The sequence below is a fragment of the Panthera leo genome, chromosome A1, assembly GCF_018350215.1.
Source record: "Panthera leo isolate Ple1 chromosome A1, P.leo_Ple1_pat1.1, whole genome shotgun sequence".
Lineage (NCBI taxonomy): Eukaryota > Metazoa > Chordata > Mammalia > Carnivora > Felidae > Panthera > Panthera leo.
The window spans coordinates 132,075,530-132,088,778 of NC_056679.1; the positions used below are offsets into that span (position 1 = coordinate 132,075,530).

General features: G+C 43.5%; 1 pseudogene; it reads left to right on the forward strand.

Annotated features, from left to right (window-relative positions):
- The first annotated feature begins 12,260 nt into the window (after positions 1-12,260).
- On the forward strand, positions 12,261-12,754 carry LOC122230150 (annotated as a pseudogene).
- Positions 12,755-13,249: the final 495 nt, after the last annotated feature.

Here is a 13,249-nt window from a genome sequence, read left to right on the forward strand (position 1 = left end):
GTCTGGTTAAACCTTAAGGAAACTCTTCCAAGATAGGAATTAGATGCTTCAAAATTTGTTGGAATGTGGTCAACAGAAAAATAAAAATTTAAAACCTGGTTTACTTGCCTGAAGGACCTCCATGAGGTAGACTCTACACAGGAAACAATTCTATCTTCCAGAGTGAATATTCACTCATTTTCTTTTCCAGCCAGGAGTTTGTAAGAAGCCAGCAGGCAATGCAGTCATGTAGTAATGTCCTTCCCACTGCCAAGATGGATTAATGCTGGGAGAGCTTACAACTAGTGAGTAATCAGTAGTGCTTGCAGACCCTCCAAGATCCCCAAGGTGTGATTATTTTCATACGTAGATTTCTGTCATCATCCTCCAAAGGGTGCTTTGTCATTTCCTTTAGTCTTCCCTCACTGGACTCTCAAGCCCATGTTACAAGGACGACATATTTTCCAAGTCATTGCCAATCTTCTACTCAAACCAAGTTGGTGAGCACTTTAGAGACAGTGCTAAAATGTGAAAGCTACATCAACAAAGTACTACTAGGGTTGGGGTTTTTTTTGTTTTGTTTTGTTTTTTGGTTTTTGTTTGTTTTTTTTTTTTCATGATTCTGGAAAGGTATGAATAACTATTAAAACAAGATTTAGGGGGCACCTGGGTGGCTCAGTTGGTTGTGTGTCCGATTTTGGCTCAGGTCATGATCTTACGGTTTGCGAATTCAAGCCCAGCATTGGGCTCACTGCTGCTAGCACAGAGTCTGGCTTGGATCCTCTGTCCCCCTCTCTCTCCACCCTTCCCCAGCTCATGCTCTCTCTCTCTCCCTCAAAAATAAATAAAACATTAAAAATATAATAAAATAAAATTTAGAACCTAACTATCCTCCAGGCTCACTGATTTGGTTTATTATGTGCCTACCTAATCTTCAGGTTGATATAAAGGTGTCATGGACCTACTATAATCTCAGATTATGAATAACCACATTGAAACAACAATCCTACCTCTGTAAGATGTGAGTTTTCAAATTAATTGCTCTCTGCGTATTTTAGCATTTACAGCCATTCATTCTTCAGTTTCTCTTACCACCATCCCACTCTTTGACTTGTGTTCAGCTCCACTCTGGTGGGACTAACCAGGCCGCTGAAATGGCAAGTCTTACATCAAAAGAACTCACATTCTGGAGTCAAATGGCCATATGTTCAAGTTCTGTCTTTGCCAGCACCTAGTTGGGAATCCTTAGATGATGCACCTAAACTCTATGAGCTTTGGTTTCCTCATCTATAAATTGGACATACGGTTTACCTCAAAGGGATTATAAGAGCCCATTCTTGTAAAGCGTTTCGCACAGTGCTCAATAAGTGCTAATCCCGATAGCATTTGTGTTAGTAGTAATTATTATTAATATTATTGTTACCTCCTTCAATCAAAACTTACCTAGTTTAGAATCTTTGTCTAATAGTAAGTTTTAGACTCCGGTAGGCTCTAACTTACAGCTCCTCCCTGCTGGTGGAGCTGGCAATGAGGTCGGTGGAGGCTCAGCAGAACTGTACAGCTATCCTGGATTCTCCTGTTACTATTCCTCTCCACTGGTGGTTCCTTGACCTGAGCCTAATACCCTTCCCCAGGGCTTAGGAATCTGCAAGTCTTTGATTCCTACCTAGTCACTCAGAAGGTGGGTACTTCTGTCTGTCCTCTTCCCAGACCCCTTCACCTCTGAGCCCCAAGTCTTAAGGTCATATCCAACAGTAAGGGTATAATTTTGGCAAACTGGGCCAAACGTGTCTCTAGACCCTCATAAGTTCTGATCAGCAACTCCAACCCCAGACACACTGTATTGCCTAAGCTGAGTGATGCCCCTGATTCACAGTAGCCCTAGCCATAAACCAGCAGGCCCTGCCTTTGCTGATGTCAGAATCACCCAAGGGTTTTGAAAAACACAGATGTCTGCCCCACTCCCTACCCTGGAAGTCTGTATTTTTAAGGTGTCTGGGTGATTCTGATGATAATCCCAGTTTGAGAAGCTATCATCTTAACAACTACCAAACATGCTTATCTGTTCTCCCCATGTCTTGGAACTGGGTTATCTTTTCTGAACTACATAAACCTGCTGCTGTTTCCCCTAAACCCAGTTTGTTGTTGATTCTGGTGACTATGAACTCCAACAAGGTCATAGGAACTTAAGCTGCTGATTATGGCTTAGGAACCTTCCTCCGCATCCCAGTCCCTTGGGCCCAAGAAACAGAAAAGATCTCATATTTGAGTCAAAGAGAGAGCACCAGGGTTGTAGAATCAGTAGCAGCTAGTGTGGAACAAGGGGTGTGAGTTCAAAAGATTTAAAGGCCTGTGACTCCGACACTGATCAAAAGAAGATAAAGCGCCCTTCCCCTTGCCAAGCCAATCTAACATGATATAGCACAAGTGTACTGGTGAAGGTCATAAAACAAGCCTAGTGAGACCTTTGTTTTCTAACAGTAAGTAAAACAGGAAAGAAAATATAAAGATTGTGACTTGAAGTGATTAAAACAAATCAGGAGGGCAATTTGTGTTTGTGGGTATTTGCCGGGGGGGGGGGGGGGGGGGGGGGGGGGGGTACCAGTTGCACATACCTGGACCAGAACTCCAGCTTTATTTCCATTCGCCTCCAGGTGCCAGGTACTTTCTTACACCCTGCCCACTGGCGTGGCTGGCTGTTTAACACGTGCCTAATAAACTAGACAAGCCCGGGCTGGGGGAGCTGGGGCACTGCGCTGCAGGAGACCCATGGGGGGGGCTCCCTCAAGACTGACAGCAGAGCCAAGTTAGCGTGAGCTTCTGCTGTTAAGAGGCAACGCTCTGAAGGCAAGAGGAGGCGTCCCGCACTCCCCCGGCTCCTCCGCACTCTTTGCAGCGTTTCCTTCTGAGCAGAGCCCAGTAGGTTCCCACTTGGAACGCTTCGAGTCTTTCTCGTGCTTGCCTGGCCTCGCCCAGGATTCTTTTCGGAAGATTTCGGGGCCTGGCGGGGGCTCGAACCCCAGGAACTGTGAAATCATGACCTGAGCCAAAACCAAGAGCGGGTGGCTTAATCAACTGATCCACCCAGGCGCCCCTCATAAAGCCATTCGTAAGAGCAATATAGTTCACTGCCAGGTGTCTCCACTGACATCTCAGGTCTCCACAGTCCTTTGAATCACTCTTTTCTCCTCTAGAGCAGACAACCTTTAATACTAATTTTCTCTCAGACTGTGTGAGAGCTCTCTCCAAGGAAAACAGTTCTTGGCCAATGTCTTCCCACCACGGTGACAGTCAAACTAAGAGCAGTGCCCGTGGGTTGGCGAACACGAAACAGTCAACAGAGTTGACGCTCACAAGAACCCGCCCGGGGCGGGCGCGAGCCTGGGGACGCCGAGCAGGTGGCGGGCCGGCGGCTGGAGGGGGCCGGCCTACGGGATGCGCATGCGCCACCTGCGCAGCCAGCGCCGCAGAGCGTTCCAGGCGGCGGCGAGACGTGGAGGCCCATATTTTGGCCCCGCGGCGGCGCCTGAGGTCGTGTTCCCGCCTGGGGCACTGTTTTGTGTCACCTCGACTCGAGTTCTTTCCAGGGATTAGCCCTGACTGCGTGATTAATCAGCACTTTCTGGATTTCTCTGAGCGACGTCAGCTGTGCTCAGATAAATTAGGCTCCTCTCTGAAGGCTTCTGCCCCAGCAGAGTCCTGTGTCCCGGAGGCTGGCTCAGGGACCTCGCCCGGCCCAGGCAGCCACCGCCAAATCCGCCCGGTTGGCCCCCGGAGCACTGGGTGCCCGGCCACAGCGCCTCTGTCTACTGCTTTTGCTCACTGGTTAAATGCAAGAACTCAAGATTTTCATGATTATAAAAGGAGGACATGCTCGAATAAAAGGTGGAAAATTACAAACAGAGAAGGAATCACCCAAAGTGTCACCCTCAGGGCTCAGTCTGTTGATTCTGAAGCATTTGTGCCCAGTCTTTTTTTCTCCTTTTCCTTCTCTTCCTCCTCCTCCTCCTCCTTCTTTTTTTCTTTGCAAAAGATTTTGAGGTTTTAAACATTGCTCAGCTGCAGTCATATTATAAATATATTTTGTATCCTACCTTTTTTACTTAATATTGTAGCAGAAACATGTTATGCACTTTTAGCAAACATTAAAGCTCCTAGAGTCCCCTTAGTGGATGTGCCATCAGTTATTTAAACACAATTTCAATTTATGGGCATCTAGTATGTCTCTTAACTTTCACGGGTATATAGGTAGTGAGTAGACCATCCCTACACCCTTGCCCATGTTTAGGGGTTGTTGGTTGGTGGAGCATACAAGCATACAATCCCCGCCTAAATTTCACCCAGTGTATGTTCAGGAGTGACGGAACCTTGGAAACTTCTGCTCTTTTCCATATTGTTGATGGTAGAGAGCAAGGAGAGAGGACTGATTGTACAGAGCAGTGGGCTGAGATTTTGTGCCTCTAAAGTGGGAGGTCACAGTCTTTGCAATGGAGGTGGAGGTTAGTAGCAAAAGAGAATGCACCTCTCATTCAGGTAAGGAAGAGAGTCCACAGAAAAACAGTAAGCTGGCACCTAAAAGAAAAACTCTCCAGGAAGATAAGTGGATGATTTTTATAACACTGATGTTGAACATTCAGTTTTACTTCTGTTAGTCACAAGCTTCAATGTGTTATTTGGGAAAACTCTTCTTGTCTCTTTCTCTTATTAAAAACAAAAAATCAGAAATGCGGGAAAAGAACTGGGCTAAGCGAAGGAAGAGTAATGCCACTTAGTGCGTTTTCTGCCTTGCTGTGAATTGCCTCTCTAGAAAGAGAGATTGGTCTCTTTTTGTAAGATTGCAGGTATCTCGGATAAACAAAGCCCAGGAGCCGTCCAGTACTTCTCTGTGAGCTCCTACATGCACCTACTTCTACTAACCTCCGGCAAGTCACTTTGACTGTTGTGGTAGTAGAAGGAAATGGTGAAGAAAGGCTGATGGTTTGAGAACACATTCAGGCTTCTGAGAGCTTTTTTCCAGAAGATCTTACACATACTGTTGTTTGTTAGTCTGCTCATTAAAGGACATGCGATGCTAGTAGTTACGTGAATACCACAGCACTATGGGTCCCTGCTGTGCTTGGAGTTGTGACTGTCTGTAACCCAAGGGATAAGCAGGAACAGCCAGCTCTTGGCATCTCCCTCTTTGCTTGGTCTGGAGAGGCTTTCCCTTTATGAGAGAAAATGTGGCATGCACTATCTCTAGTCGAGCCAGTTTTCTCAAAGGTATCTCTGTGTGGAAAGCTAGACTGACCAACTGGCAACATTCTCTGTCTTGTTTTAAACACACACCATAGGGGTGCCTGGGTGGCTTACTTGGTTAAGCGGCTGAGTTTGGCCCAGGTCATGATCTCACAGTTAGTGAGTTCAAGCCCTGTGTTGTGCTCTGTGGTGACAGCCTGGAGCCTGCTTCAGATTCTGTGTCTCTCTCTTTCTACCCCTACCCTGTTCATACTCAGTCTCTATCAAAAAATAAATAAACATTAAAAAAATTGGGGGGGGTTGCCTGGGTGGCTCAGTCGGTTGAGCGTCTGACTTCAGCTCAGGTCATGATCTCGCGGTGCGTGAGTTCGAGCCCCGTGTCGGGCTCTGTGCTGACAGCATAGAGCCTGGAGCCTTCAAATTCTGTGTTTCCCTCTCTCTCTGTTCCTCCCCCACTCATGCTCTGTCCTTCAAAAATAAGTTAAAAAAAAAAAAAAGAAAAAGAAAAAAAAATTTAAATAAATAAATACACACCACAAAGCAGGCAACTTGTGTAACTGGTATATATTGTGCAAACTAGCTGTCAATTCCTGATCCATCTGAGAACGCTAGCAGTGAAATAACCTCAGAAGGACAGAGACAGGCCACGGTGGATTCTTTTCCCCTCTGAACCCAGAAGAGACGCTTGCCCTTCTCCCTGTCTCCTTTCCAGAGCAGCTTTCTCTACTGACAGTGCAGCCATCCTCCTCCTTCTAACCAACCTGCCTTGCCTCTGTGGTCTCCACCTAGAGGACAGGTCACCCTGGTGTTTCTGCAGGGTGATATTTGCTCTAAGAGTGGAGGAAAGCCAGCCTTCTGAGCGTGACGCTCCAGATATGGCTGCCAACAAAAACCCACCAGCTCCCAGATCTCCAAATCTGCTCCTTTTTTGGTACCCAGGGATTCTCACAGCTCCCATTTCTGGAGGATGGTTTCCTTTTTGCTATCCAGTTGTCGTAAGATGGGGAAAAGCCAGCTCCATTCTCATCATGTCCACTGAGGTCAGTCCCGCCCAGCCTGGGCTCTCAGCATCTCTTTCTCCAAGTCACAACATTCTCCAGGCACTTGCTAACCCTGCTGTGTTCTGCCTGTTAAAAGGTCACCTGCTTTTTGAATTCTTTCCACTCTCCTCCCGGTTATTTGTGATAGCCTCTTAGAAGCTTAAAAATAACATTTATTTCCCCAGTGGTTTTGTATATTTCCATTTGGCAAACTTTATTTTGTTCCATGTGTTTCTAAGGGAACAGAAACCAAAATGGTTTATATCCTACTTCCTACAGTGGCCCAACTGATGTTTTCAGACTGGAATTGTCCTTCAGCTCAAAGTGGGTACACCCAACTATAAGCTGGGCCTTGATGAAGAAATTATATAAACTACAAGGACAATGGACATTGTTTGGCGGTTGGAAAATCTACTTCATCGTACTTCCTTTAATCAGCAGTGAATTTTTTAATAGATAGATTCAAGCTACGTTGCATGGATATGATAACAATATAAAAGAAAGTTACATTATAATCATAAACCATGACACTGAACCCCATTGTTAAAATAAAAATGAGGACATTATAAGAAGTCAAAATGGAAGACTGGAAGGGGTGCACTGGGGGGCTTCCAAGGAAAGGAAATATGCAGGAAGTGTTCTATTTGAAGATTTCAGTGATAGTTACATGAATGTGTCCACTTTGTGAAAATTCATTGAGCTCCATATTTATGATCACATTTTTTGCATGTATGTTCTACTTGAATACAAAGTTGAATTACAATAAACAAACTGAGGGTTTTGTTGAAGCAGGCAGTTAAGGCAATGAAGGCAATTATTCATTCAACAAATATTGTTTTAGTACCTAGTCAGTGCACGATGGTAAGCACAGACTTTGTACAGACTACAGGAATGAAAATGTTAGTGGCCACAGAGTCTGGCCTCAAGGAGTTTACGGTTAAGAGTCGGCTACAAAATAAATTAAAAGGGCTCAATGCATGTACCAATGCTGGATTATTCATTGTGGCAAATGTAGTATAGTAATATGAGCATTAGGAGACATGAGCTAAGGGGTATATAGGAATCCTCTATATAATCTTCACAACTATTCTGTAATTCTGATCCTATTCTAAATTTAAAGTTTTATTTAAAAAATTTTCAATGGGGCGCCTGGGTGGCTCAGTCGGTTGGGCGTCCGACTTCAGCTCAGGTCACGATCTCACAGTCCGTGAGTTCGAGCCCCGCGTCGGGCTCTGGGCGGATGGCTCAGAGCTTGGAGCCTGCTTCCAATTCTGTGTCTCCCTCTCTCTCTGCCCCTCCCCCGTTCATGCTCTGTCTCTCTCTGTCTCAAAAATAAATAAACCTTTAAAAAAAAATTTAAAAAAAATTTTTTTTCAATGTCGGGACCTGGGTGGCTCAGTCAGTTGAGCGTCTGACTTTGGCTCAGGTCATGATCCTATGGTTCGTGGGTTCCAGCCCTGCATCAGGCTCTGTGCTGACAGCTCAGAGCCTGGAGCCTGCTTTGGATTCTGTGTCCCCCTCTCGCTTTCTACCCCTCCCCCACTTGTGCTTGTGCACTCTCTCTCTCCCTCCTTCTCAAAAAAAAAAAAAAAAAAAAAAACCTTAAAAAATTTTTTTCAAGGTCATTAGAATGACTCTAAGGTAGAGATTATTTTTGGACTAAGGGAATCAGAGATAACTTTGTAAAAGAAAAAATGTGTGAGCCAGGTCTTAAAGGAAGAACAGAATCATAACCAAGAGAGCTGGGGAAGTTTTCCAGACAGGAAAAAAAAATGATACAAGAAACTGTGGAATCAATAGCTATGGTATGGAAACAACCTAAGTGCTCTACAATGGATGAATTGATAAAGCAGATGTGATATATATATGATATATGTGATACATATATATATATATATATATATAAATATTCAGCCACAAGAAAGAAGAACATTCTGCTGTTTTTGACAATGTGGATAGACTTTGAAGGCATTATGCTAAGTGAAATAAGTCAGAGAAAGACACTGTCTGATCTCACTTATATATGGATTCTAAAAAAGTTGAACTCGGGGTGCCTGGCTGGCTCAGTGGGTATAGCATCTGACTTTTGGTCTCAGGGTCATGAGTTCAAACATCACGATGGGCATAGAGCTTACTTAGAAAAAACAAAAAAATAAAAAGCTAAAAAAATTAAAAAGCTGAACTCATAGAAACAGAGAGTAGAATGTTGGTTACCAAGGGCTGGGGGTGGGAGGTAGGAAATAGGGAGATGTTGGTCAAAAAGCACAAAATGCCAATTTTGTATTCATTAGAAAATGAATATGTTCTAGGGATCTACTAGATGGCATGGTGATTATAGTTAATAATACTGTATTATATACCGAGAAGTTCCTAGGAGAATAAATCTTAAATGTCTCCCCATACACACACACACACAAAGTAGTTATGTGACCTGAGGGAGGTTGTACCCAATCCTATGGTGGTAATCATTTTGCAGTGTGTAAATGTATCAAATCCATACATGATAATACGCTGTAAATTTACACAGTGTTATGTGTCAGTTATGTCAGTAGGACTGGAAAAGAAACTGTAGAGTATCTCTCAAGACTAGTCATGGTTCTGTACAGATGGTGAACTGGGAGCAGGAAAGAAGTGAAGCTGCACCAGAAAAGCAGAGGGCCTTAAAAGCAGATCAGAAGGAGCCTTACATGTTTAAAACTTAACTAATGCACAAATAGCTCCAAATTGCTATTGACAGCCATTATAGGACAATGAAAGATAAATACATTAGTCTGAAAGCCAAGGGAAATGAATATATTTAAATCACCTCCCTAATGTGTGTACCTCTGCCACAAGTTAAAGGAATTCTATTGTAACATTTACTGAACACTCACTATATACCAGGTACTGTGATAAACCCCTTTCTTTCTACTGTCTTATTTACTCATCCTCAGATCCTTATGAAGCATCTGTTATTATTTCATTTTACAGATAGAAAATTGAGAACTTGTTTGTTTCCAGCAAATACAAAAGAGTCGTAAATATAAAAAATAGATACAGCCACCTGAGGTCTTGTGTGTTTCCAACAAATGCAAAAGTCATAAATGTCAAAAATAGATATAGTACTTAGTGCCAGAATGTGCTTCAGTGGTTAAAATAGAACTCTGAGTTGAAAATATGTTTACATTCACATTTTATTTAAATTTATCTTTTAACTGAAAAGAGAGTCATCTGGGACTAATTTAAGTTCTTCAAGACCTAATGGTCTTGATAAGTCCATTTATCAAGCGTGTTTTATGGAATAATTCAGACAAGCATGTTTGGCAAGAGGTAATTATCACAAGCAGTACCAAAAACTGATAAAGTCTGGCCTACATAGCTAGACTAGACGTAGCGCAGGACAGTTGTTTTCCAGTTTGGTTGTAAACTCTTGTTCTGTAGAATCAGAGACAACACTGTTATGCTACATAAACTATAGGATGGACATCCCAGCTCTGAGCTGTGAATGTTTCCAAATAGTTCCAAAGAAAATGAAAAGGTTTTAACCTTTCTATCGTGGGGTTTCCAGAAGCATTGTGAGCGAATACAAAGCCAAGTTACTATGTATTTGAGAGTCACATGGCTCAATAGTTACTAATGTCATTTTTTCCCCTACTTATAAGACACAGTGAAAAACAAAATAGGTTTTAGTTTGGCTCTTCATAAATCTCAAATCATGCAGAAATAAAAAGTTCATCAAAGATCCATAGTTTCCATTGAGAATTGCCTTCTTTCAGCTTTTTTAGAAGACTTGTCCTCCGCACAATAAACCACAAAATAAATTTTCCCGTTTTTATGTGTGTTGAAAGAGAATTAAATTCTTGAATGGAAATTGTGTTTTCTTTTAATTCCTGACAAACTGTGTCCTACACCTGATAGCCACAAGGTAGGAAGGCAGCTGAGTTATTCAAAGAAGCATTCTGTTCCTGATGTTGCCATTCAGTATCACAGGGTGTGATGAAAACTGGAACAAATATGGAAATCACAGAGGTGCCAGAACATTACATTTAAAAAATGGAATTATTTGAGTCAATCTGGAATGTCTGGTTCTTTTGGTTTAGGCCTCATGGGTAGCATTGTGCTTCAAAAACAACTTGAATTGGCTACCAGGATTCCAGAAGGGTAACATAATCTTGTACCTTTGTGGAGAGATGCTTATCTTTGTCTACTGTTAACAGAAAGAGGCTGGAATCTTCCACCTTTTCATGTTTCAAAATGAAAATTGTTCAAATAAGTTCCAAACCTGAATGGAATTTGGAAACAAGAATGGGAGAGGTAATTTCTCAGTTCTTTTTGGTTTTGCTAGTCTTTATGTGAAATAAATGCCCCAACATGACTCAAATTCTCTATAGCTAGAGAAATATGGGGCTTGGGGGAGGCTCATCCTGACCACTTCCCCTTCTGTGATTTGGCACTTACAAGTTCTCAGAGTTAGTAATCCTGAATACAAGGCTCAGACCCGCAAGGAGACAGAGACACTTAAATGAGACCCAGGAGTGGCAATGTGCCAACTCTCCTTCTAGAAAATGCAGCCTGGAACCCAGGGCCCCCTGCCCCCTGCCATGGATGCTTCTACCCCTGCAGAGGCCTCCACTGAGGGCTGTGACCACAGGGAAGGTCTCACTTCTCCCCTGTCACCAACACACAAAGTTGAAGGGGTGTTGTCCAACCACAGTAAAGGGTTGGGGAAAACCAGAGGGAATTACAACACATGAAGGAAGGAATTTTAAGCTGTGTCATCCAACTGAGGGAAAAAAATCCCCACCAAGTTAAGGGGATACACCCAAACTCCTAACCTTGTTGACTTCTTGTCGCATAGTGACAATGAATCCCCAGGCACCTTTGGGTCTCTGGAGCTTCTTCCCGTGGGGTGGTCTAACTCCATCATTCCTCCTCTTCTTGGTGCAGTAGATAGCTCCGTGCCTGGTCTATCCACTTAGAAGACTAATGGCTCCAGAAGGACAGTCGATGGTGCCTTGTAGGAATCTACAATCCAGTTCCTTTAAAAGCATCACTTTCGGTCTGGTTTGCAAACATACCTCTGAATTCTACTTGGAATATGCACGAGCACTCACACACATGCTTCTCAATCTTTAATGTGCATATAAACGACGTGGGGTGGGGACTGATGCTGCATTTCTATTGTTTTAAACTTATTTATTTTAAAAAATTTTAATGTTTATTTATTTTGAAAGAGAGAGAGAGACAGGGTGCTAGTGGGGGAGGGGCAGAGAAAAGAGGGAGACACAGTATATTCCAGGCTCTGAACTGTCAGCACAGAGCCTGACTCCAGGCTCTAACTGACCAACTGCAAGATTATGACCTGAGGTGAAGTCTGATGCTTAACTGACTAAGCCACCCAGGTGCCTGTAATTTATTTATTTATTTTTTAATGTTTATTTTTGAGAGAGAAAGAGTATGTGTGCACGGGAGTGAGTGAGGGGCACAGAGACAGGGAAAGAGAGTATTTGAAGGGGGCTTTGCGCTGACAGCACAGAGACTGATGCAGGGCTCAAACTCACAAACCCCTGAGATCATGATCAGAGCCAAAGTCGGATGCTTAACTGACAGAGCCACCTAGACCCTTCACTGCATTTCTTACAAGCTCCTAGGTGATGCAGCTGGTGTGGTCAGTGGCCCATATTCTGAATGATGAGGATCTAATTAGCATACAATCCATAGTCAACTGTCTTCAATTGTCCCAAAATATCTTTGACAGTTTTGGGTTTTTTTTTAATTCAGGATCCACTCTGGAATCACCCATGACATTTGGCTGTTACGTCCTTTTAGGAAGAGCTTTTATTTGGCTGCTCACTTGGTTATGCAAAGACCCAGTGAAAGTGTTAGCGTTTCCCCTTGTGAGACCTTCTGTTAAATGCCTGGCCAAGGACCACACTCCTCACAGTCTCCGTGACGGAGGGGCAGAACAGAGAGAGATGGTTGGTTCAGTTACATCTGAAAGGAACCGCCTGGACCGGCGGTGTCATGGCGACACCGGAACCGCTCTCCAACGGCCGCCCCCAAGAGTAGGAAGGCGATGATGAGTCTTAGGTAGGGTTAGATTTAACTGAGTATGCAAGAAGACACCATTGGTGGAATCGAGTATTTGGCCACAGTTCCGGACCTGTGGTAGAAAAATACTCAGTAGCCACCCAGATTGTAAGGGGTGGTGACTGGCTGGCATGCAGGGGGTTTTGTCCCGGAGAGCTGGAGAGCTTACAGCAACTGCAGTAGGAGGTGGCTTTGCTCTTCTGCAGATCGCCCGTCACAGTGGCTGTGTGCAGACTGACTGGAAGAGAGCGAAAAAGATGTACACCGAGCGAAGGATTGAGAAATGAGCAAATACAGCAGCACCTAAAATCAATAGTATAATTGAAGAAGCAACAGAATTTATCAAACAGAACATGTTGATATCCAGTGGATTTGTGGGAGGCTTTTTGCTAGGCCTTGCATCTTAAGGATATGCGTATTCTGCACAGTGCGGTCACCTGAAAGAAGGGAAATGGTGGCAACAAGGTGGTTTGTCAACATCACTAATGGCCAGATTCTCCAGGGCAGCGAGAAGCAACTAGGGGGACAATACCAAACTCACAACTTAGTGTTTTGCCATTGAAGTTTGGCAAACTAGTGTCTGCTGTAAAAACAACCTCCGGGGGTGCCTGGGTGGCTCAGTCGGTTGGGCGACCGACTTCGGCTCAGGTCATGATCTCGCAGTCTGTGAGTTCGAGCCCCGCATCCGGCTCTGTGCTGACAGCTCAGAGCCTGGAGCCTGTTTCAGATTCTGTGTCTCCCTCTCTCTCTGACCCTCCCCCATTCATGTTCTCTCTCTGTCTCAAAAATAAATAAACGTAAAAAAAAATTTTTTTAATAAAAAATAAAAAAAAAAAACAACCTCCATGGTATGTGTACAATATTATTCCTGAGCAAAACATGGCTTTCATTAATTTTTTAAAACTTGCATTTGTTTTTATTTT